The sequence below is a fragment of the Entelurus aequoreus genome, linkage group LG12 (genome assembly GCF_033978785.1).
Source record: "Entelurus aequoreus isolate RoL-2023_Sb linkage group LG12, RoL_Eaeq_v1.1, whole genome shotgun sequence".
NCBI classification, from domain to species: Eukaryota; Metazoa; Chordata; class Actinopteri; order Syngnathiformes; family Syngnathidae; genus Entelurus; species Entelurus aequoreus.
Window position 1 is genome coordinate 68,550,010 of NC_084742.1, and position 26,286 is coordinate 68,576,295.

General features: G+C 42.5%; 1 long non-coding RNA gene across 2 annotated transcripts in view; it reads left to right on the forward strand.

Moving 5' to 3' along the window:
- Positions 1–25,913, forward strand: part of LOC133662480 (uncharacterized) — a 41,859-nt gene extending 15,946 nt beyond the window's left edge. The window contains exons 4-5 of one of the 2 annotated variants that reach the window (XR_009828109.1): positions 23,212–24,860; positions 24,961–25,913. This is a non-coding gene — a long non-coding RNA (uncharacterized LOC133662480). The remainder of the gene's footprint in view (positions 1–23,211; positions 24,861–24,960) is intronic. The other variant, XR_009828110.1, reaches the window with a different exon arrangement.
- Positions 25,914–26,286: the final 373 nt, after the last annotated feature.

The following is a 26,286-nucleotide window of genomic DNA, read 5'->3' on the forward strand; positions in this document are numbered from 1 at the left end:
GACTCTGGTCTGCATGCAGCGGATCTAGCATGGATTTAGTCCGATGTTCCTAGGGATTACACCCTCAGTGAGCTGTGTATTATGAGTAGATTTAGGCACATAACTCCTGAAGATAAGGAGGGGATTGGAGTGATTGTTTAAACGGCATATGTGTTTGCCATCATGTGTGTGTGTGTGTGTGTGTGTGTGTGTGTGTGTGTGTGTGTGTGTGTGTGTGTGTGTGTGTGTGTGTGAGCAATCCAGGACAATACAATCCTCAGCGCATTATTGCTCAACGATATTATACACAAAGATAGCTTCATGTAATAAACTGGAAAGGCTGTTTTATGGATAGTACTTGTAAGTTTTCCAAATGAACCATTATGCAGCAATTTTGCAGGGAAGTATTTCAATGTTTATTAAAGGCCTACTGAAAGCCACTACTACCGACCACGCAGTCTGATAGTTTATATATCAATGATGAAATATTAACATTGCAACACATGCCAATATGGCCGGGTTAGCTTATAAAGTGACTTTTAAAACTTCCCGGGAAATATCCGGCTGAAACGTCGCGGTATGATGACGTATGCGCGTGACGAAGTCAGAGTAACGGAAGTTATGGTACCCGTAGAATCCTATACAAAAAGCTCTGTTTTCATTTCATAATTCCACAGTATTCTGGACATCTTTTGCAATTTGTTTTAATGAACAATGAAGGCTGCAAAGAAGACAGTTGTAGGTGGGATCGGTGTATTAGCAGCGGACTACAGCAACACAACCAGGAGGACTTTGTTGGAGCGCTAGCCGCGCTAGCCGCCGACCTCACCTTGACTTCCTACGTCTCCGGGCCGCCAAACGCATCGGGTGAAGTCCTTCGTCCTTCTGCCGATCGCTGGAACGCAGGTGAGCACGGGTGTTGATGAGTAGATGAGGGTTGGCTGGCGTAGGTGGAGAGCTAATGTTTTTAGCATAGCTCTGTGAGGTCCCATTGCTAAGTTGCTAAGTTAGCTTCAATGGCGTCGTTAGCACAGCATTGTTAACCTTCGCCAGCCTGGAAAGCATTAACCGTGTATTTACATGTCCACGGTTTAATAGTATTGTTGATTTTCTATCTATACTTCCAGTCAGGGGTTTATTTTTTTGTTTCTATATGCAGTTAAAGCACGATGCTATCACATTAGCTCGTAGCTAAAGCATTTCGCCGATGTATTGTCGTGGAGATAAAAGGCACTGAATGTCCATTTCGCGTTCTCGACTCTCATTTTCAAGAGGATATAGTATCCCAGGTGGTTTAAAATACAAATCCGTGATCCACAATAAAAAAAGGAGAGTGTGGAATCCAATGAGCCGGCTTGTACAGAAGTTACGGTCAGAGCGAAAAAAGATACGTCCATCACTGCCTCTCAAGTCGTTCACTGTAACGTTCCTCATCTACGAATCTTTCATCCTCGCTCAAATTAATGGGGTAATCATCACTTTCTCGGTCCGAATCTCTCTCGCTCCATTGTAAACAACGGGGAATTGTGAGGAATACTAGCTCCTGTGACGTCACGCTACTTCCGGTACAGGCAAGGCTTTTTTTTATCAGCGAGCAAAAGTTGCGAACTTTATCGTCGATTTTCTCTACTAAATCCTTTCAGCAAAAATATGGCAATATCGCGAAATGATCAAGTATGACACATAGAATGGATCTGCTATTCCCGTTTAAATAAAAAAAAATCATTTCAGTAGGCCTTTAAAAGACAACTCATTGCAAAGGAATACAATCCACCTTCCAAATACAGCCCAACCTCCATTAATAGTCAATTGAATAATCATTTTTGCCTTGAAAAGAATGCCAATGAAATGTATCGACTGTCTCCAGCATAAATAAAGTTTAGGTCAGGGGTGTCCAAACTACGTCCCGCCAGCCTCTTCAGTTTTTTTGCCTTTTGGTTGGGGACCCTTTGGGACTGTGTGACAAGGGGTGGCACTTTTGTGACTTCTGCGGTGCTTTTTTGTGGACTTCTGGATCTGCCTCCCGGGAGCCTTTTGGCCATGGAGACCAGCTGCTGGGTCTCTGCCACACCAGAGTCCGTTTGGAGAGACTGGGGGAGATGTGGATGAAGAGACAGGGTTGCAGAGTTTGGAGAGACTGGAGGAGATGTGGATGAAGAGACAGGGCTGCAGAGTTTGGAGAGACTGGAGGAGATGTGGATGAAGAGACAGGACTGCAGAGTTTGGAGAGACTGGAGGAGATGTGGATGAAGAGACAGGGCTGCAGAGTTTGGAGAGACTGGAGGAGATGTGGATGAAGAGACAGGGCTGCAGAGTTTGGAGAGACTGGAGGAGATGTGGATGAAGAGACAGGGCTGCAGAGTTTGGAGAGACTGGAGGAGATGTGGATGAAGAGATAGGACTGCAGATTTTGGAGAGACTGGAGGAGATGTGGATGAAGAGACAGGACTGCAGAGTTTGGAGAGACTGGAGGAGATGTGGATGAAGAGACAGGACTGCAGAGTTTGGAGAGACTGGAGGAGATGTGGATGAAGAGACAGGACTGCAGAGTTTGGAGAGACTGGAGGAGATGTGGATGAAGAGACAGGACTGCAGAGTTTGGAGAGACTGGAGGAGATGTGGATGAAGAGATAGGACTGCAGAGTTTAGAGAGACTGGAGGAGATGTGGATGAAGAGACAGGGCTGCATAGTTTGGAGAGACTGGAGGAGATGTGGATGAAGAGACAGGGCTGCAGAGTTTGGAGAGACTGGAGGAGATGTGGATGAAGAGACAGGGCTGCAGAGTTTGGAGAGACTGGAGGAGATGTGGATGAAGAGACAGGGCTGCAGAGTTTGGAGAGACTGGAGGAGATGTGGATGAAGAGACAGGGCTGCAGAGTTCGGAGAGACTGGAAGAGATGTGGATGAAGAGACAGAACTGCAGAGTTTGGAGAGACTGGAGGAGATGTGGATGAAGAGACAGGGCTGCAGAGTTTGGAGAGACTGGAGGAGATGTGGATGAAGAGACAGGACTGCAGAGTTTGGAGAGACTGGAGGAGATGTGGATGAAGAGACAGGACTGCAGAGTTTGGAGAGACTGGAGGAGATGTGGATGAAGAGACAGGGCTGCAGAGTTTGGAGAGACTGGAGGAGAAGTGGATGAGGAGACAGGGCTGCAGAGCTAGCGCTGAGTGCCGGGACGGACAAGCTTCACAGTGTCTTGGCTGAATGAGCAGGTATCGGACACCTCAGTCTCCTTAGACGCATCCTCGCTCATCCATGCGGACTGGACATTGACCGACTTAGTGGGCGGCCGAGAGTGGAGTCTGCTCTCTTGGTTGCTTTGTTGGGTCTGCTCCTGTCTCTGGCCATGCTCCCTCCACCCCAGCAGACGATGGTGTGGAACACCACAGAGACCACCACAGTGTAGATGTTTCTTTTACGTTTTATTCATAGCTGTATGTAGAAGTGTCTGGTTGCATCAGCTCTGCTCTTTTAATGTCTTTAATGTCCTTTGTGTTCTTTGATGTTTCCCTCTTACAAACATGTAAGTGGGATGTGTGCTATGACTATGAGTTCTTTTATCCCTTGGCCTCAGTCTGGACCCCCTCTCCAGGGGCCCAGGCTTAGACCGATTTTATTTCTTCTCCCCCCTCCCCCCATTGTTTACCTGTATCTCACCTTTTTTGTGAGGGGCGCCGGAAGTTGTCAGACCCGTCAGCGATCCTGTTCTGTCTCCCTGTAATGTTTGATCCTGTTCTGTCTCCCTGTAATGTTTGTCTGATCTTGAATGGGATTGCGCTGAAAATTGTAATTTCCCCTCGTGGATTAATAAAGTATTTCTGATTCTGATTCTGATTCTGATTACATATTGTTATGAAGGTGTATGTTACTACATTATATATATATACTTGCAGTGTGTATATTGTACATATTACATATTGTTATGAAGGTGTCTGTTACTATATTATACATATACTTGCAGTGTGTATATTGTACATATTACATATTGTTATGAAGGTGTATGTTACTACATTATATATATATATACTTGCAGTGTGTATATTGTACATATTACATATTGTTATGAAGGTGTATGTTACTACATTATATATATATACTTGCAGTGTGTATATTGTACATATTACATATTGTTATGAAGGTGTCTGTTACTATATTATATATATACTTGCAGTGTGTATATTGTACATATTACATATTGTTATGAAGGTGTATGTTACTACATTATATATATATATACTTGCAGTGTGTATATTGTACATATTACATATTGTTATGAAGGTTGTTAAGAATACTGCTCTGAGCTCTACAACCACACGGCACGCAGAGATCCAACAATCCTGACATGTCCTCAACCCACAGAGGATGAAGACACACTCCCCATCCTCCGTGAAGAAGTTGAGGCAGCAATCCGAGCACTGAAAAAAGGAAAAGCAGCCGGAGTGGACAACATCCCAGCTGAGCTCGTACAAGCAGGGGGAGAAGCCATGATCGACACCCTCACCATCCTGTGCAACAAAATCTGGCAGAGTGGTGAGTGGCCTACATCATGGACCCAGTCACTTATCATCACACTTCCGAAAAAAGGCAATCTCCAACTCTGCCAAAACTACCGCACCATCAGTCTTATAAGCCATCCCAGCAAAGTCCTACTGAAAATAATACTAAATAGGTTAAAACCCCAAGCTGAACTGATTATAGCTGAAGAACAGGCTGGATTTAGAGCAGGGCGGAGCACCACAGAACAGATTTTCAACTTGAGAATCATTTGTGAGAGACATCTGCAGCATCAACAACACCTTTACCATGTGTTTGTAGACTTTAAGAAAGCCTTTGACCGGGTATGGCATGCTGCACTGTGGGCAACCATGAGGAAATACAACATCAGTCCTAACCTTGTCAGAGTCATTCAACATCTGTACAATAAAGCTACCAGCGCAGTTCTCTACAACGGCGCTATCGGAGACTGGTTCAGGACAACAATTGGAGTGCGCCAAGGATGCCTTCTCTCTCCCATTCTCTTCAACATCTTTCTGGAGCGTATCATGACGGATGCCCTAGCAGATCATGAAGGAACTGTCAGCATTGGAGGCAGACCAATCACCAACCTCCGTTTTGCAGATGATATCGATGGGCTAGCTGGAGAAGAAAGAGAACTTGCCAGTCTAATTGAAAGGCTTGATACCACCTCCCGAGCCTACGGAATGGAAATCCATGCTGAAAAGACCAAAATGATGACCAACAACAAAAATGGCATCCGCTCAGACATCAAAGTCAATGGACAGGCATTGGACACGGTGTCAAGCTTCAAGTACCTCGGTGCAATCGTGTCCGATGAAGGATCCAAACGGGAAGTTCTTGCCAGGAGTGCTCAAACAACTGCTGCCCTGGCAAAACTCAAACCCATATGGAAAGACACAAACATCCGTCTGGCATCAAAGGTGAGATTACAGCGCTCACTTGTAATGTCGATCTTCCTTTACGCCTGTGAAACATGGACCCTTACAGCAGAGCTGCAGAAAAGAATTCAGAACATGGAGATGAGATGCTACAGAAGACTCATGGGTATCTCCTACACCCAACATGTCACAAACGAAGAAGTCCGGCAAAAGATCAGCCAAGCCATCGGCCCACATGATGACCTGCTCACCACGGTCATAAAGCGGAAACTGAGGTGGTACGGACACATCACCAGATCCTCAGGCCTTGCAAAAACAATCCTGCAAGGCACCGTACAAGGTGGCAGGAGACGAGGGAGACAAAAGAAAAGATGGGAAGATAACATCGGAGAATGGACTCACCTGAAACTCACCGAGGCAATGAGAGCTGCTGAGGACAGAGAGGGATGGAGAGAGCTGGTCAACAGATCGTCTGTGGTGCCCCAACGACCCTTTGGGGTTATGGGATAGGTTAGGTTAGGTTAGGTTATGAAGGTGTCTGTTACTACATTATATATATACTTGCAGTGTGTATATTGTACATATTACATATTGTTATGAAGGTGTCTGTTACTACATTATATATATATACTTGCAGTGTGTATATTGTACATATTACATATTGTTATGAAGGTGTATGTTACTACATTATATATATATATATACTTGCAGTGTGTATATTGTACATATTACATATTGTTCTGAAGGTGTCTGTTACTACATTATATATATACTTGCAGTGTGTATATTGTACATATTACATATTGTTATGAAGGTGTCTGTTACTACATTATATATATACTTGCAGTGTGTATATTGTACATATTACATATTGTTATGAAGGTGTCTGTTACTACATTATATATACATACTTGCAGTGTGTATATTGTACATATTACATATTGTTATGGAGTTGTCTGTTGCTACATTATATATTTACTTGCAGTGTGTATATTGTACATATTACATATTGTTATGAAGGTGTCTGTTACTACATTATATATATACTTGCAGTGTGTATATTGTACATATTACATATTGTTATGAAGGTGTCTGTTACTACATTATATATATATATATATATATATATATATATATATACTTGCAGTGCATATATTGTACATATTACATATTGTTATGAAGGTGTTACTACATTATATATATAATTGTAGTGTGTATATTGTACATATTACATATTGTTATGAAGGTGTCTGTTACTACATTGTGTATATACTTGCAGTGTGTATAATGTACATATTACATATTGTTATGAAGGTGTCTATTACTACATTGTATATATACTTGCAGTGTGTATATTGTACATATTACATATTGTTATGAAGGTGTCTGTTACTACATTATATATATATACTTGCAGTGTGTATATTGTACATATTACATATTGTTATGAAGGTGTGTTGTTACATTATTATATACATACTAGCAGTGTGTATATTGTACATATTATATATTGTTATGAAGGTGTCTGTTACTACATTATATGTATACTTGCAGTGTGTATATTGTACATATTACATATTGTTATGAAGGTGTCTGTTACTACATGATATATATACTTGCAGTGTGTATATTGTACATATTACATATTGTTATGAATGTGTCTGTTACTACATGATATATATACTTGCAGTGTGTATATTGTACATATTACATATTGTTATGAAGGTGTCTGTTACTACATGATATATATACTTGCAGTGTGTATATTGTACATATTACATATTGTTATGAAGGTGTCTGTTACTACATGATATATATACTTGCAGTGTGTATATTGTACATATTACATATTGTTATGAAGGTGTCTGTTACTACATGATATATAGACTTGCAGTGTGTATATTGTACATATTACATATTGTTATGAAGGTGTCTGTTACTACATGATATATAGACTTGCAGTGTGTATATTGTACATATTACATATTGTTATGAAGGTGTCTATTACTACATTATATATATACTTGCAGTGTGTATATTGTACATATTACATATTGTTATGAAGGTGTCTGTTACTACATTATATATATACTTGCAGTGTGTATATTGTACATATTACATATTGTTATGAAGGTGTCTGTTACTACATGATATATATACTTGCAGTGTGTATATTGTACATATTACATATTGTTATGAAGGTGTCTATTACTACATATACTTGCAGTGTGTTTATACAACTTTTGAAGGAGGGTTTTGAATTTGTTTTAGAGGCCATGAAGGCTACAACGGTGACTCACACTAGCCACATCTTGCAAGCGTTTTTTTATCATCTTTAAAATCCTAAAAAAAAAGACATGTGTGTTCTTGTCTCTCACCATGACTGTGAATGATAGGCAAACTTCCAAAAGAAGTGCAGTTCCCCTCAAATGCTTCTAATCAGATCAAGTTACGCAGCCATCTACTGCATGGATTTATAAAAAGGAGCCAATCTGACAAATGATTATCATGTCAATGTGGTAAGCAGGTAGCGCCAAATCTAAAAAATGACTGTGGAATCCTTCTGTGGCGGAAATAACTCCTGATTTCCTGTGTGGAAATATGTTTGGTTTGTGGTTTGATGGTGTGTTAGGTCTTATTATGATATCTGACTAAATATACCTTTTTTCTAGAAAGATGTTTACTGTTAAAATGATGAGTGGGAAGCCAGTGTAATGGAGCAAGACGTCCACTCTCCCTCCGGACATAAATTGGTCAATGTGGAACTTTTACTGTACGACTTCTGCAGTTGTAGTCTGAGTGCAGCGTGGCTAAGCCGCCCTCTGTTCTTTGCATGAGCTTCTTTACAAGGCCCGGGAGAGACTAGTCTGACCACAAATGAACATAGGCTCATAAACACATGACTTTGACACACAACCCCAGCCAAAAAGCCTCAAGTTCTGTGGGATAGCTTGACCTAAACTGTTGAACTGTGTCCCAGGGATAGTAACATGTGGCCCTATTGTTAACATGCAACATTTAAGATACTTGGAAACTAAAGAGAAGTCCCATTATTGACTCAATTGTTGCTGGAAAGGGTTGGATGTTTATGGAATGGTATTGTGCAGCAACAAATGTAGCCAAATGTTTCAATAAGACGAGATGGAAGTGAATGCTTCTCCGTTTCCAACAATGGGAATTGTTCTTGCTGTTGGTGTTGCACACGGACATCTCTGAGGGATGGACCAGAGAGGTCAGAGTTGACAAGAACCGATTTGTTTGTTTGCATAAGACCTAGTGAACAAGGCTAATGCTCCTTAGTCCACATTGCAGAATTTAGGACAAAATAAGAGAACTAAAGCCCGTTGGCAGGTTTTATAACTGGACTCTGCTACGGAATGGTGCAGACCGACAATTTTTCGCCTGGTCGGCTACAAGATCATGCTTTTGATGCTTTCTTTTTCTGATTTGATGACTGTGCTGAGGATACCTCAGTGATTTTCAACTAGTGGGTTGACCAGTTTTCAGTGAGTTGCGGGTCTTGTTTTGAAGGAAGTACTGCAAAAGTCCTGGTCAAAGATCTTTATGAAACGAGTGTTTTGCTGTTTTAAGGTAATCTATTGCAAACACTTCTGTATATGACGGAAACACTCGTTTTTAATGCGCTACTGCAAAATGGTAGTCAGCAACATCACACGCCTGCTCTGCTGTGTTTAGGAATGTACTGCAATAGATGAACTCACCAGTTGAACAGGGCTTCTCTGGGGCGCATAAATGCACAGGAATTAGGGAAAGCACCAACGAGGTGGCAGTATGTGTGGATGACTAAAAACGACGATGAAATGCTCGTCTGAGGAAGACCTAGTGCAGGGGTCGGCAACCCAAAACTTTGAAAGAGCCGTATTGGAAAAAAACAAAACACATTTGATTGATTGATTGAGACTTTTATTAGTAGATTGCTCAGTACAGTACATATTCCGTACAATTGACCACTAAATGGTAACACCCCAATAAGTTTTTCAACTTGTTTAAGTCGGGGTCCACGTAAATCAATTCATGGTATCTGTCTGGAGCCGCAAAAAATGTAAAGCCTTATATAAGTCTTATAATATATAATATATCTTTGACCCAACTCTCTCGTTTGAGTCACACATTAAGAGTGTTACTAAAACGGCCTTCTTTCATCTCCGTAAAATCGCTAAAATTCGTTCCATTTTGTCCACAAACGATGCTGAGATCATTATCCATGCGTTCGTTACATCTCGTCTCGATTACTGTAACGTTTTATTTTCGGGCCTCCCTATGTCTAGCATTAAAAGATTACAGATGGTACAAAATGCGGCTGCTAGACTTTTGACAAAAACAAGAAAGTTTGATCATATTACGCCTATACTGGCTCACCTGCACTGGCTTCCTGTGCACCTAAGATGCGACTTTAAGGTTTTACTACTTACGTATAAAATACTACACGGTCAAGCTCCTGCCTATCTTGCCGATTGTATTGTACCATATGTCCCGACAAGAAATCTGCGTTCAAAGAACTCCGGCTTATTAGTGATTCCCAGAGCCCAAAAAAAGTCTGCGGGCTATAGAGCGTTTTCTATTCGGGCTCCAGTACTCTGGAATGCCCTCCCGGTAAAAGTTAGAGATGCTACCTCAGTAGAAGCATTTAAGTCTCATCTTAAAACTCATTTGTATACTCTAGCCTTTAAATAGACTCCCTTTTTAGACCAGTTGATCTGCCGTTTCTTTTCTTTTCTTTTCTACTCTGCTCCCAACCCGGGGTGGACCACTAGCCTGTCCATCGGTTGGGGACATCTCTACGCTGCTGACCCGTCTCCGCTCGGGATGGTTCCTGCTGGCCCCACCATGGACTGGACTTTCGCTGATGTGTTGGACTTTCACAATATTATGTCAGACCCACTCGACATCCATTGCTTTCGGTCTCCCCTAGAGGGGGGGGGGGGGGGGGGTTACTCACATATGCGGTCCTCTCCAAGGTTTCTCATAGTCATTCACATTGACGTCCCACTGGGGTGAGTTTTCCTTGCCCGTATGTGGGCTCTGTACCGAGGATGTCGTTGTGGCTTGTACAGCCCTTTGAGACACTAGTGATTTAGGGCTATATAAATAAACATTGATTGATTGATAATGAAGGCAACACATGATGGAAGTGTCTATATTTATATTAACCTACCATCAAAATGACTTTAAAAGTCTTATATACAGTAGTGGTCAAAAGTGTACGCACAGTTGTAAAGAACATCATCTCATGGCTGTCTTGACTTTACAATCATTTCTTATTTTTTTGTGATGTAGTGATTGGAGCACATACTTGTTGGTCACAAAAAACATTCAAGAAGTTTGCTTCTGTTATGAATTTATTATGGGTCTACTGAAAATGTGAGGGTCAAAAGTATACATACAGCAATGTTAATATTTGCTTACATGTCCCTTGGCAAGTTGACCTGCAATAAGGCGCTTTTGGTAGCCATTCACAAGCTTCTGCTTGACCACTTGACCACTCCTTTTGACAAAATTGGTGCATCCAGCCATCCATCCATTTTCTACCTGGATAAGCAGTTCTGCTAAATGTGTTGGTTTTCTGACATGGACTTGTTTCTTCAGCATTGTCCACACCTTTAAGTCAGGACTTTGGTAAGGCCATTCTGAAACCTTCATTCTAGCCTGATTTAGCCATTCATTTACCACTTTTGAGGTGTGTTTGGGATCATTGTCCTGTTGGAACACCCAACAAGACCCAACCTCCGGGCTGATGATTTTAGCTTGTCCTGAACAATTTGGAGCTAATCCTCCTTTTTAATTGTCCTATTTAAAACAGCAGTTCCATTGGCAGCAAAACAGGCCCAGAACATAATACTACCACCACCATGTTTGACGGTAGGAATGGTGTTCCTGGCATTAAAGGCCTCACCTTTTCTCCTCCAAACATATTGCTGGGTATTGTGGCCAAACAGCTCCATTTTTGTTTCATCTGACAACATAACTTTCTTTGTCCATGAAACAAATATTAACCCTAACCCTAACCCTGTTTGCAGTACATGTCTTTTTTCTGAGAAAATGAATACATTTGGTAAGATAATATATGGTATGTTATTATCGCCATATAAAAGGATCTGGCCCCCGGCCCTTGAGTTGGACATCTGTTGTAATGTATTAGCCAATGTTCTAGTCCTCATTTCAAGCATTTTTGCACAATCTTGAAGGGAACTTGCTGTATGCTTCCTACCAAGTTATTAAAAGGCAGATTATGTGTTGACAGAGCACAGCAACACTTCTTAATAGCGGGATATTTCGCTTCCTCCTTCCCTTGCCAATCAATCAGTCTCGCCATGGAGCCCTCCTTCCGTGCCAACTGTCACTTAACAGACAGAAGTATGCCGTCTCCAAACTGTTCCGATAAATAAACATCACTGTGCCGGGAGGACAGCTTTATTTTGTCTCTCTGCGAGCGCCTGAGAAAGTGTGCAGACAGCAGTGACAGACAGACGTGATGTACCTGTGTCACACACACACCTGTGACAGACAGACGTGATGTACCTGTGTCACACACACACCTGGAGACCATCTCCTTTTTTTTACAACCAAACTTTTTCAACTCCTTGAAAGCTCCTTAAATCAAAAGCTGATTCATCCGTAATGCATCACTGTGACTAGGTTTGACCTTAATTGTCAAGTATTATGTTGATATCCGAGGCTCGTGTCTCTTTTATGTGAGGTCGTCCAATGTTCCCGCCACACAGCTGGAGGGGAGGGGCCTAGGACCACACAGGGATAAACAAACCTCAGAAGGGAGGAAGAGACGGATGCATGTTGACAGTTGCTATGTCCGCAAATCTTTGGGTCATTAGGAAAGCGATACCCCCTCTGCCCGTAGCCCTGGGTGGGGATCTTGGGGAGGTTGGAGCAGCACCAGGGCGCATCAGGTTGTCAGCTAGAACCCCTTTGGGAATGGCGAGCCATGGAAGAAGTAGCCTGAGAGTTGCACTAAGACGATTAAAGATTACAATCTTGGCGCATACGTCCTCAAGTGTCTTTTCCAAGCAAACTTGCTAATGCAATCTGGGGGACAAGCTGTAAGTGTCGTGTGTTAGGACAACTGCTCGTCTTGTGCCAATGTCGCTTGCAGAACGACAACGTCATCTGCAGCAGGGGCGTCCAAACTTTTTTCCAATCAAAAATAATTTTGATATTTTTCATTTTCAAAGCCAGTAAAATATATTAGGATTGTAATGAGATTATTGTAACGACTGGGTCGCATTTTACTGTGGCGGTCGTTCTCCCTAGGTTGCAGCAGGAACTCCGGACACAGCGTGCAGGTAGGGAATGATTTATTTGCATAAATCATATAGGAAAAACAAAGTGTGCCGATAGCACGGGTGTCAAAGCTAAGAAAGAGCCTAGCGTGGAAGCTAGCATACAAACAGGAATCAAAACTATAGCCATCGTTAACGGTTGCGTGATGCAAACAAAGAAGCCAGACTGATTGTGGAAAGAAACGGGAATAAACAGCTTTCTGATTAGTGCCCAGGAGCAGGTGAGCGTCCCGAACACTAATCAGGGGCAGGTGAAACTAATCTGCAGTCATGGCAACTGAAACACAAACCCTGGGGTGCAAAAAACAGAACTGCAGTAGTCAAAACTAACAGAACAAAACATGATCCGGGCAACAGATTATAACAGTACCCCCCATCCCCCTTAAAGAACAGATTCCAGATGTCCCTTGAAAAAAAACTAAGAGACAATTCAAAAATCAAGGGAGGGTGGAGGGAGGACTTGTTGGTGGGTCGCCAGGCCAAGTGTCCCTGAATCCACCGGGGACAAGTCAAGTGGCGGCGGCGAATGGAACGCCGCTGCCGCAGAAGAGGCAGGCAACCACGGAACGGCCACATCTGTGGCCGTTGAGAAGGTGACCGTGAGTGGCGCCAGAACTTCAGCAGCCGAAGGGTTCTACGCCCACGTCCTGGGCGTCGCTGCTGTTTGCGCCACTGGCGTCCAACAATTGGCCCCTGAGAGAGCCACGTGCGGGCGCCTGATGGCCGCTTGCGCGGCAGCCAGCTGGAGGTCGCGGGGGCGATGATGCTGGAGATGAGGATGAGGAGGAGAGCAGCGCCGTGAGAAGGCCCGCCGAAGACGATGCAGATGGCGGTGCCGTGGGAAGGCCCGCTGAAGACGATGAAGATGGCGACGCCGTGGGAAGGCCCGCTGAAGACGATGAAGATGGCGACGCCGTGGGAAGGCCCGCCAGTGACGAGGACGTCGTCGTCCGAAGACCAGGAGCCGACAGAAGGGCTGGCGCGGAGACCAGCGGTGGAGCAGGCGCTGGCTTCCGTCTGTAACGACTGGGTCGCATTTTACTGCGGGGGTCGTTCTCCCTAGATTGCAGTAGGAACTCTGGACACAGCGTGTAGGTAGGGAATGATTTATTTGCATAAATCATGCAGGAAAAACGAAAGCGTGCTGATAGCATGGGTGGCAAAGCTAAGTAAGAACCTAGCTTGGAAGGTAGCATACAAACAGGAATCAAAACTATAGCCGTCGTTAACCGTTGCGTGATGCAAACAAGGAAACCAGACTGATTGTGGAAAGAAACGGGAATAAATAGCTCTGTGATTAGTGCCCATGAGCAGGTGAGCGTCCGAAACACTAATCAGAGGCAGGTGAAACTAATCTGCAGTCATGGCAACTGAAACACAAACCCTGGGGTGCAAAAAACAGAACTGAGGTAGTCAAAACTAACAGAACAAAACATGATCCGGGCAATGGATCGTAACAATCACAATCTCACGGTTAGGAATCTGAACAAGAACCGGTTCCCAGTGTATCAATTCCTTGGAATCGCCTGCCATTTTCTCACACGGTTCTTTTATTTATCCTTCCGGGTGGGGATGATGTCATTCGTCAGTCTCAAAACAAAAGCTCACATTTTACAAGAAAAGATTGCAACAGCACTACTTGTAATCATTATAGGGCTGCTACTTTATCAAGAGGAGGACGTACAAGCAACATTTCAACACACAGCACGCAATAATTAGAAATACAAGTCCACTCCTATCTAACCTCGGCAGCAGTAACATGAATACATCAGGCACTAACTATCATCTTAGCGTTATTATTCCTTCAATAGAAACTAATGCATTCTCATTTCAATGAACATGGCGAGAAACAGATTCTGACTGGCTCCGAGGTGGGCAGTACTCGCTCCAGTTCACGTCTGCTGAGCAGCAACTTAACTTTGTGGTCAAAAGTTTGCATTTCCTGTAGCTGAATGTTCAATTGTAGTCAGAGAAAAGTTGCATGTTTTCCTGCAAGCAGATTCTATGAATGTAGTCATCATCAGGTCATTGTCACCTCAGGGTAGTCAATCTGGACTGTTTGGTTTGCACTAGAAGACGTTTCGCTTCTCATCTGAGTAGACTTCATCACTTCATACATGACTAGGGCTGATGATTTTAGGTTGTCCTGAAGAATTTGGAGGTAATCCTCCTTTTTCATTGCTGGGTATTGGTACTGGTACTGTTTTGCTGCCAATGGAACTGCTGCTTTACAGAGAGTAAATGGGACAATGAAAAAGGAGGATTAGCTCTAAATTCTTCAGGACAAGCTCAAATCATCAGCTCGGAGGTTGGGTCTTGGGCGCAGTTGGGTGTTCCAACAGGACAGTGACCCCAAACACACCTCAAAAGTGGTAAAGGAATGGCTAAATCAGGCTAGATTGAAGGTTTTAGAATGGCCTTGGCAACTTGGGCTTTTAGCTGGCTGCCTAGCGCGCTAGTCTCTCACTCAGGAGGACCAAGATTCGAGTCCCGGGCGGAACTAACGCAGTGGATGGACCAGGCGGTTTACAAGAGTCCGATTCATAAAATTTTGGTTAAGACGTTTTATTTGATATATAGCTAATGAAGACCTACACAGGTAAATAGATCTAAAACACTCAGATAAACAAAGACGGCGGATATTAGATAGTCAATCAAACTTGACTACCGAGAACAAGGTGTCACAATCCTTTTTGTGGTGGGTCGCATCGCAGTCTCGTAAGGCCTCGGAGGACCGTGTCGTGATATTAATCAGTGCCTTCAGGACTTCACTACGTCGCCAAATTCCAACAATCCCCAATGGAATGTTTCCTAGCAGCAATCAAATGTCTCCCTGCATCACCTGAGGACATTTGGCTGCAACTTGTTGGAAAATGTGTCACCTGGGGACATTTGGCTGCAACTTGTTGGAAAATGTGTCACCTGGGGACATTTGTTGGAGAAGTCAACAACAATCCCAGAGAAAAGCCTGCAATATCTCAGGGACACTGACTACTACACAGTTTGATTATCATCATTGTTTACCAACCAACTGATGGGAAAATCACAGCATCCATCCATCTTTTTCCGCTTATCTGAAGTGGGGTCACGGGGGCAGCAGCCTAAGCAGGGAAGCCCACACTTCCCTCTCCCCAGTTACTTGGTCCAGCTCTACCCGGCATACTTTTTCAACTTTGAAATACTTGAATGAAGAATAATGATATGCCGAATTGACTCACGTTATTTCCTGACCTAGACCTGGGGTTCTTAACCCCTTATATCAAACCTACTTACATTTTAACAGGATAAACTTATTCACATGATATGCAAGCACGTGTTCATTACAAGTATTATTATCAAGGCTCAGGTCAGGCTGATTACAAAATAAATACTAATCAAATATACTGCAAAAGAAGGGACTTGTACATACAATTACACGGCTTTAAAATAAATACACTCTAATTAAATTAATAATGAATACTACTAATGAATAGGTTTCACTAAGCTGTCAAAAAGTGCAAGTGAAAATACAGCTTCACTACTTTAGTCATATTTTTGGCGCTTAAGAAACTTGTTTAAGACTTTTTTTTAGCTCCAGACTTCTTCTGTTTGTTTGATATAGTCATTACTGCCACAAGTGGTGGAAAAGTGTACTACTATTGAGTACCACTGAGGCCTATTCGGACAACAGCTGAGAAACAGACGTTTTTTTGGAGGGCCGCCCAACAATGGGCCCTGGCCCTATGGCTAAGAGGAAGTAAACGTCGTAAGAACTTTGGTAAGGATAATTACTGGTCATGTGCTGTATTGGTGAAACGCCAAAAATGAGAATATGAAGCAATTCAACCTACAAATGTGAAACTTTTCTGTGATACTAACTCATGACATGCAAAGTGAAATGTGTCAAGCTTTTTTGTTACAATGGTGATGGTCATGGCTTACAGTTTTGGAAAACCAAAGATTTTCTGAGCTTTTCAATTCAAGTTTTCCATAAGTTGTAAGCCATAATCATCAAAAGAAGTATCTTGACTTGCATCTTATGAATATTAGTTTCTTCTTATGGATCTAATTGCTTGCATGAATGAACAATATTCTGTAGTTTGGACTTTCAACTGCATGTGACTCAGTTCCAGTGGGTGCTAGTGGGTATACAGTCAGTTCCAGTAGGTACTAATGGGTATGCAGTCAGTTCCAGTTGGTGCTAGTGGGTATGCAGTCAGTTCCAGTGGGTGCTAGTGGGTATGCAGTCAGTTCCAGTGGGTGCTAGTGGGTATGCAGTCAGTTCCAGTGGGTGCTAGTGAGTATGCAGTCTGTTCCAGTGGGTGCTAGTGGGTATGCAGTCAGTTCCAGTGGGTTCTAATGGGTATGCAGTCAGTTCCAGTGGGTTCTAGTGGGAATGCAGTCAGTTCAAGTGGGTTCTAGTGGGTATGCAGTCAGTTCCAGTGGGTTCTAGTAGGTATGCAGTCAATTCCAGTGGGTGCTAGTGGGTATGCAGTTCATTCCAGTGGGTTCTAGTGGGTATGCAGTCAATTCCAGTGGGTTCTAGTGGGTATGCAGTCAATTCCAGTGGGTGCTAGTGGGTATGCAGTTCGTTCCAGTGGGTGCTAGTGGGAATACAGTCAGTTCCATGTAGGTACTAATGGGTATGCAGTCAGTTCCAGTTGGTGCTAGTGGGTATGTAGTCAGTTCCAGTGGGTGCTAGTGGGTATGCAGTCAGATCCAGTGGGTGCTAGTGGGTATGCAGTCAGTTCCAGTGGGTACTAGTGGGTATGCAGCAGGGCTGTCAATCACGATTCCATTCCATTCTTGGTGGTAACGATTCGATTCAGTATCGCTTCTCCATTCAAACCGATTCTTGATTCATAGTCAATATTATAAATTCAGGACTATTAGCCACTATTTGTTTCCTGCACTTTGAGCCCTGCAACTTATGAGACCGTGCAGCTCATTCATGGAGTTTTCTTCACTGACGGCCATAATAAAAGTTGTTTCAAAGAAGAAAAAGAAACAAGCAAATACACTGAAGTGTTTTATTGTTTGTGCTACGGTGCCATCTTTCGAATGATTTCGCTCTTTGCAGGTGCTGCAGTGTCCTTCCATTAAGTGCTTTTAAACCGTTCGGTCTTCTAGCCGTCCATAGCTTTTTTTACTCGTATGGATTTTTCAGTCATCACTCCAAGCGTTTGTAAGTTTTACAATATAACTAAAACAATTCTTACTTACTAAAGTGTCCCATGTGTGATGTCTGTAGGAGTGTTGTCATGCATATTTGTACCTGCTATCATAATGTAATGACGCTAGCGTCGTTAGTATTAGCTAATATGCTAACACGGTTACGAGTGTCTGTGTTAGTATTATTAACTTACAATAATATTATTTTTGTATTGTTTCACTTTCACAAATTCCTCAGTAAATCCACCAAAACGTCAGCGTGGAGTTATTGAGTCTGTTTAGGTGATTGGAGAGCTAGCTTGCGCAGATAGTGGGTCCATGACCATGACTTCTGTTTTACTTAATCAGAATATTTATGTATAAATACCTAATTTAACATACATTCAACATATGTATCTGTGACTTATAGTCTGGTGTGACTAATATATGGGAAATAAATGTTTCTCCTAAAATTTAGTGGCTGTGGCTTATATCCTGGTGCGCTCTACAGTTGGGAAAATATGATACTTTTTGAATAACATTGGGTGTCAGTTCTATGATTAACTACATTCCTCTATAAAATACACAAACAGCCCTGAAAATGTTTTACGTTACTTAAAAGAAAATAGTTGTTTTGTTGTTGTTTTTTTTAATAAAATTCCACCCAAACATTTAATAAAGTCAAATACAAATAAGACAACAAGAGACGTATCTAACACTTCTCTTTCCTAAAGTAAATGTGTACATTGGATATAGATCATCTACATCTACATAATGATTTGTCTGAGTGGCTGGACAGGGCGGATTTAAAGCAACAATCGATTTTTTAAATTTATTTATTAAGAATTGTGATTCTTTCGAAAATCATTTGTTGTTGTCAGCCCCACTACAGAGCTGAAGTATATGCAGGTGTCAGATATAAGGTTTCTCCCAGGTGTAACACAGGTGGATGCAAGGTGTGTGTACTGCAGAGCTGAAGTATATGCAGTTGTCAGTGATAAGGTTTCTCCCAGGTGGATGCAAGGTGTGTGTACGACAAAGCTGAAGTATATGCATGTTACAGTAATAAGGTTTCTCCCAGGTGGATGCAAGGTGTGTGTACAACAAAGCTGAAGTATATGCATGTTACAGTGTTAAGGTTTCTCCCAGGTGGATGCAAGGTGTGTGCACGACAAAGCTGAAGTATATGCATGTTACAGTGTTAAGGTTTCTCCCAGGTGGATGCAAGGTGTGTGTACAACAAAGCTGAAGTATATGTATGTTACAGTGATAAGGTTTCTCCCAGGTGGATGCAAGGTGTGTGTACGACAAAGCTGAAGTATATGCATGTTTCAGTGTTAAGGTTTCTCCCAGGTGGATGCAAGGTGTGTGTACAACAAAGCTGAAGTATATGCATGTTACAGTGTTAAGGTTTCTCCCAGGTGGATGCAAGGTGTGTGCACGACAAAGCTGAAGTATATGCATGTTACAGTGATAAGGTTTCTCCCAGGTGGATGCAAGGTGTGTGTACAACAAAGCTGAAGTATATGCATGTTAAAGTGTTAAGGTTTCTCCCAGGTGGATGCAAGGTGTGTGTACAACAAAGCTGAAGTATATGCATGTTACAGTGTTAAGGTTTCTCCCAGGTGGATGCAAGGTGTGTGTACAACAAAGTTGAAGTATATGCATGTTACAGTGTTAAGGTTTCTCCCAGGTGGATGCAAGGTGTGTGTACAACAAAGCTGAAGTATATGCAGGTGTCAGTGATAAGGTTTCTCCCAGGTGGATGCAAGGTGTGTGCACGACAAAGCTGAAGTATATGCATGTTACAGTGTTAAGGTTTCTCCCAGGTGGATGCAAGGTGTGTGTACAACAAAGCTGAAGTATATGTATGTTACAGTGATAAGGTTTCTCCCAGGTGGATGCAAGGTGTGTGTACAACAAAGTTGAAGTATATGCATGTTACAGTGTTAAGGTTTCTCCCAGGTGGATGCAAGGTGTGTGTACAACAAAGCTGAAGTATATGTATGTTACAGTGATAAGGTTTCTCCCAGGTGGATGCAAGGTGTGTGTACAACAAAGCTGAAGTATATGCAGGTGTCAGTGATAAGGTTTCTCCCAGGTGGATGCAAGGTGTGTGTACTACAAAGCTGAAGTATATGCATGTTACAGTATTAAGGTTTCTCCCAGGTGGATGCACGGTGTGTACTACAAAGCTGAAGTATATGCAGGTGTCAATGATAAGGTTTCTCCCAGGTGGATGCAAGGTGTGTGCACGACAAAGCTGAAGTATATGCAGGTGTCAATTATAAGGTTTCTCCCAGGTGGATGCAAGGTGTGTGTACTACAAAGCTGAAGTATATGCAGGTGTGAGTGATAAGGTTTCTCCCAGGTGGATGCAAGGTGTGTGTACTACAAAGCTGAAGTATATGCAGGTGTCAATGATAAGGTTTCTCCCAGGTGGATGCAAGGTGTGTGCACGACAAAGCTGAAGTATATGCAGGTGTGAGTGATAAGGTTTCTCCCAGGTGGATGCAAGGTGTGTGTACTACAAAGCTGAAGTATATGCAGGTGTCAATGATAAGGTTTCTCCCAGGTGGATGCAAGATGTGTGTACTACAAAGCTGAAGTATATGCAGGTGTCAATTATAAGGTTTCTCCCAGGTGGATGCAAGATGTGTGTACTACAAAGCTGAAGTATATGCAGGTGTCAATAATAAGGTTTCTCCCAGGTGGATGCAAGATGTGTGTGCCGCCAGGTTGTGTCTTTAAAAGGAGAGTAAAGACTGGAAGTGTTGGACGTGTCCCGGTTTTTGAGCGCCGCTTGTTTCCTCCCCTCTGCAAATCTCTGCCGCTGACATTTGGGAGCAGTTTTGAAGTGCGCCCGCAAAGGTTGTCAAGGGATTAATCTCATCTCACGCTGGGGCCAAGGAAGCAAGGGAAAAAAAAGGCTTCCTCCAAGAATGAAAGACAATTTACCCATCAAGACGAGTCTTTCAGGACGGGAGACAAGCATAAATAATATCTCCTCGGTCCAGATTTGCTCATTTACAAGCTTAGCATCTCCAAATGTTATTAAGGGGAATAGCAGAAGGCGCTGTAGGGAATGATTTGTTATCCGGGCCAGCAGAAAGAGCACATGTTGGAGCGCTCAGATAGACATACCTGACACCCACAATGCAACACTGCGCTCACCTCGGGCTGGCAGATCCCGAACTTGGCATCACCTTTGCTAATGTTCTTTTCCTCCCGTCTCATTGTGTGTTTTCCTGCTCTCCCACTTGCTCTGCAGGCTGCAAACATCAAATGGAATCTTGGCACACTTCACATATTCACTCAAAGTCAATGGAGACTCTTCCACAAATGTTTGTCACTTCTTTTTTCACATCTGAACATCTTTTTTTTCACTTCTGAACATCTTCTTTTTCCACTTCTGAATATCTTCTTTTTTCACTTCTGAACATCTTCCTTTTCCACTTCTGAACATCTTCTTTTTCCACTTCTGAACATCTTTTTTTTTCCACTTCTGAACATCTTCTTTTTCCACTTCTGAACATCTTCTTTTTCCACTTCTGAACATCTTTTTTTTTCCACTTCTGAACATCTTCTTTTTCCACTTCTGAACATCTTCTTTTTCCACTTCTGAACATCTTCTTTTTCCATTTCTGAACATCTTCTTTTTCCACTTCTGAACATCTTCTTTTTCCATTTCTGAACATCTTCTTTTTCCATTTCTGAACATCTTCTTTTTCCACTTCTGAACATCTTCTTTTTCCACTTCTGAACATCTTCTTTTTCCATTTCTGAACATCTTCTTTTTCCACTTCTGAACATCTTCTTTTTCCATTTCTGAACATCTTCTTTTTCCACTTCTGAACATCTTCTTTTTCCACTTCTGAACATCTTCTTTTTCCACATCTGAACATCTTCTTTATCCACTTCTGAACATCTTCTTTTTCCATTTCTGAACATCTTCTTTTTCCACTTCTGAATATCTTCTTTTTTCACTTCTGAACATCTTCCTTTTCCACTTCTGAACATCTTCTTTTTCCACTTCTGAACATCTTTTTTTTTCCACTTCTGAACATCTTCTTTTTCCACTTCTGAACATCTTCTTTTTCCACTTCTGAACATCTTTTTTTTTCCACTTCTGAACATCTTCTTTTTCCACTTCTGAACATCTTCTTTTTCCACTTCTGAACATCTTCTTTTTCCACTTCTGAACATCTTCTTTTTCCATTTCTGAACATCTTCTTTTTCCACTTCTGAACATCTTCTTTTTCCATTTCTGAACATCTTCTTTTTCCACTTCTGAACATCTTCTTTTTCCACTTCTGAACATCTTCTTTTTCCACATCTGAACATCTTCTTTATCCACTTCTGAACATCTTCTTTTTCCACATCTGAACATCTTCTTTTTTCACTTCTGAACATCTTCTTTTTTTTTTACTTCTGAAAAATGTTTTTCACTTCTGAACATCTTTTTTTTTTCAATTCTGAAGATCTTTTATATTTTTTTCACTTGTTAAGATTTATTTTTTTCACTTTTGAAGATCTTTTTATTTCCAATTCTAAAGATCTTTTTTGCTCACTTCTGAAGATCGTTTATTTTTCACTTCTGAAGATTTATATATTTTTTTCACTTCTGAAGATTGTGTATTTTTTGCTTTTGAAGGTCGTTTACTTTTTTTCCCCACTTCTAAATATCTTTTTTTTTTTTTCTGAAGATATTTTTATTTTATTCCTGAAGATATTTTTTCACTTTCGAAGATTTCTTTTTTTTTTACTTATATATTTTTTCATTCCTGAAAATATTTTTTTTATTTCTGAAATTTTTTTTTTCACTTTTTAAGATATTTTTTTTCCACTCCTGAATATATATTTTGTCACTTCTAAATATTTATTTTTCCATTTCTGAAGATCTTTTTTTTTTTTTTTTTTATGAAAATCTTTTTTTTCCACTTCTGAAGATTTTTTATTTTTACTTCTGAAGATTTTTTTTTTCACTTCTGAAGTTTTTTAAATATTTTTTTCACTTCCAAAAATCTTTTTTTTCTTGCACTTCTGCAGATTTTTTTCCCCCTCTCCTGAAGATCTTTTTGTTGTTGTCTCACTTCTCTGAAGATCTATATCGCCGTCTTTGCGCGGTCACTGCCAAGTTATTTTTCTCCCTTTTTTCACCATGTTTAAAACTTTTGTAAATAAATAACAAGATGCCTCCTGAATTTGGAATGCTGCACTTTTTTTTTTTTACTAAGCTGACAAGGCGCTAACACCCTCAATGCGACGCCTTTGTGCTCACACACACACACGTGTGTGTGTGTGTGTGTGGGTGTGCGTGCATGAACGTGTGTGTTACCAGGGAGAATATTTCTGATCTGCGCTGCTGTTTATCTTGCCGGAACAGGAGTCTGCCGTCACTCCAGCCCTTTTCTGATCCTGACAGATGAGTTCAACCTGCAGCCCGCAGCCACCGAGAGGCAAGGGAAGAGAAGAGAAGAGAAGAGAAGAGAAGAAAAGGGAAGAGAAGAGAAGGGGGGATGTGAGAGAATGAAACAGATGGATACATGAAACTGAAATAGTTTGGGGGAGTGAAGGAAAGAAAGAGATGCTGCTTAGCCTCACCTGCCAGTCTGTGTTAGCGGGGATGAGCCAGACTTCCTGCTTCTGGAAGCTTAGTGTCAAAGGTGCCACTGCAGGGCCGTGTCTGACACGTGTGTGTGTGTGGGTGTGTGTGTGGTGTGTGTGTGTGTGTGTGTGTGTGTGTGTGTGTGTGTGTGTGTGTGTGTGTGTGTGTGTGTGTGTGTGTGTGTCCGTGCCCAGTAGGGGTTCCCCTGCAGTTCTTCTCGCCTCGGCACCGATCACCTGCGTCTGTTGCCATGACTCCAAGGGAAGATGACTTGCAACTCCTCAACAAACTGACAGAAAAGACACACATCTTCATCCCACTCAGCTTTTTTTTTATTGACCTGTCCAGCCAAATTGTTCCTGGGTGTCAAACCTACGGCCCACGAGCCCCATCAGGCCAGCAAACAGGTTTAGCGCGGCCCGCAAGATGAGTATGAAAATGAGCTGCAAGAAAGTGCTCACCCCGGGACCAGACTTCATGTGCAAGTGCAGTGCATTGGGAGGCCTGCAGGGGATCATTTTGAATGGAGGCAAGTCCTGGGTCCCGACTTTGAACAGCTAGCGCTTCATCCGTGGTCATCCAATAACCTCTCCACGCAGGAGAGGGGGAGAGACGGCAGATCAACTGGTCTAAAAAGGGGGGTCTATTTAAAGGCTAGAGTATACAAATGAGTTTTAAGATGGGACTTAAATGCTTCTACTGAGGTTGCATCTCTAACTTTTACTGCTAGAACATTCCAGAGTACTGGAGCCCCAATAGAAAACGGACATCGTCCTCCTCATCTCTGACCCCGACGACATCGTCCTCCTCGTCTATGGCTCCAACGACATCGTCCTCCTCATTTTGGACTTCGATGACATCATCCTCCTCGTCTCTGGCGGACCTCTCCGCAGCGCCGCCATCCTCCTCGTCTCCAGCATCATCGCCCCCGTGACCTCCGGCTGGACGGCCATCAGGCGCTCGCACGCGGCGCCCTCTGTGGCCAGTGCATGAACCCTTTTTGCGTCAACAGCAGCGACGCCCAGGACAGAGACGTGTGACTCGTAGGCTGCTGTGGTTCTGGCGCCGCTCGCGTCCGCCTTCCCGATCGCCAAGAAGGTGGCCGTTCCTTGGTTGCCCGCCTCGCCGCCGCCACCAGACTCGCTCCCCGGTGGATTTGGGGACACTCTAGCCGACAACCCACCACCAGTTCTCCCCTCCGCCCTACCTTGACTCTTGATCTCTGTGTTCTTCTGGTTCCAGTTTTAGGACATCTGGAATCTGTCCGTAGGAGGGGGGTACTGTCACGGCCCAGGCGCATTCCAACGCGCACTCGTCTGTGTGCTCTGCTGAGTGCACCTCCAAGAGCGCACCTGCGCGTGACACGCTTTCTTAAGCCAGCACAACCTGCTATCCCGCGCCAGAACGTAGTCATCTGTTCCAGTACAGTAAGCCTGAAAATCTAGCTCCATGCGCTCTTGCTCTCTCTGTGTTTTCTCCCCTGTCATGATCAATTGTCTCGCGTTCTTCCTTGCCGCCTCTCTGCAGCCCACCTTCGTTTCCACGTTACGAGATGTGTGCCTCGTCTCCTCGCGTTCCCTCTGGTTCCCTGGCTGCATCTTGGATTTCGACCTCCTGCCTGGACACGGACTTTGACGCCTCTCTCCTCCCCTCCACCTCACGTCTGTCTCACGGATCTCCGAGCCTGCCTTGCCTCTATTGGACTTCCGCCTCTCGCTCAACACTACGGGTAACACACTACTGTTAATTCACACACACCATACACCTATTTGGATTAGTTCACACACTTCATTTTCTGATTATTATATCATGTGTAGAGTTAAATGACGTCCCTCCTGTCTGTGCCGTCTCCTCCTCCTGTACACAAAACACAGAAAGTAATTTGTCTATCTCTATGAAGTTTTCCTATCGACTATTGAACAGTGTTTGTGATATTTTTGAAAATCACATGTTTCAGCAGTTTGTACTCCACTCACATAAACGACAATAATGATAATCGCTGTGAAACTCCCAACGTATGTTAGTATTACCGCATTAATTGACAATGTTCAAAAACCGTGACGTGATGCACTCATGACAGGACTAGTGTTAGCTTGCTTGCTAGCCTTAAATGCTAAGATGAAAACATGAAGAAAGGTCATAGCCCAATATAAACATTGGTGTGTAAAGTACTAAGACACAATATTGACATGAAATATGTCGTCTTTGCACAAAGTGATGCATATAAACTGTCGCCTTGAAACAGACGCACAGGAATTGAACTGACGTGACGTCACATGAACCAAATCAATTTGCATTTATTGAAAAAAACAACATTCTCAAACATGAACATATTAAAATGGATGCAAATAAACATATTTCAACACACCAGTAAAATGGCTCTTATAAAGTCGGAACAATATCCGATGGCAAAAAAGTGTATTGTGTGGTTATTTATTTAGAAAAAAAATATTGCAATTTGATTAAGAGATTTTAGCCTGTGTAAAACTACTTTTTAAGCACCGTCAACAATATGGTGATGATGATGATGATGTAATCATTGGCCCGCCTTGCCAGGCTTTTTATCTCTGCCTCGGCATGAAACTTACATATTGAAATGGAAACTTAACACCTTCTCCTCAATCACTTCCTCGACAGGCTGGCACCTCATGACACCAATAATAATATAATATGTGTGTGAGTGCATAAATAACACCTTTAATGTGTTTATCTTCTCTTAGCAGAATAAAGGCCAATTTTAAGGCGTTCTCATTCTGCGAAATAGAGAGAAAATATTTCCCCAACGGTATTATATCATATTTCACTTCTTATGTACACGCCCCGCGACCCCGAAGGGGACAAGCGGTGGAGGAT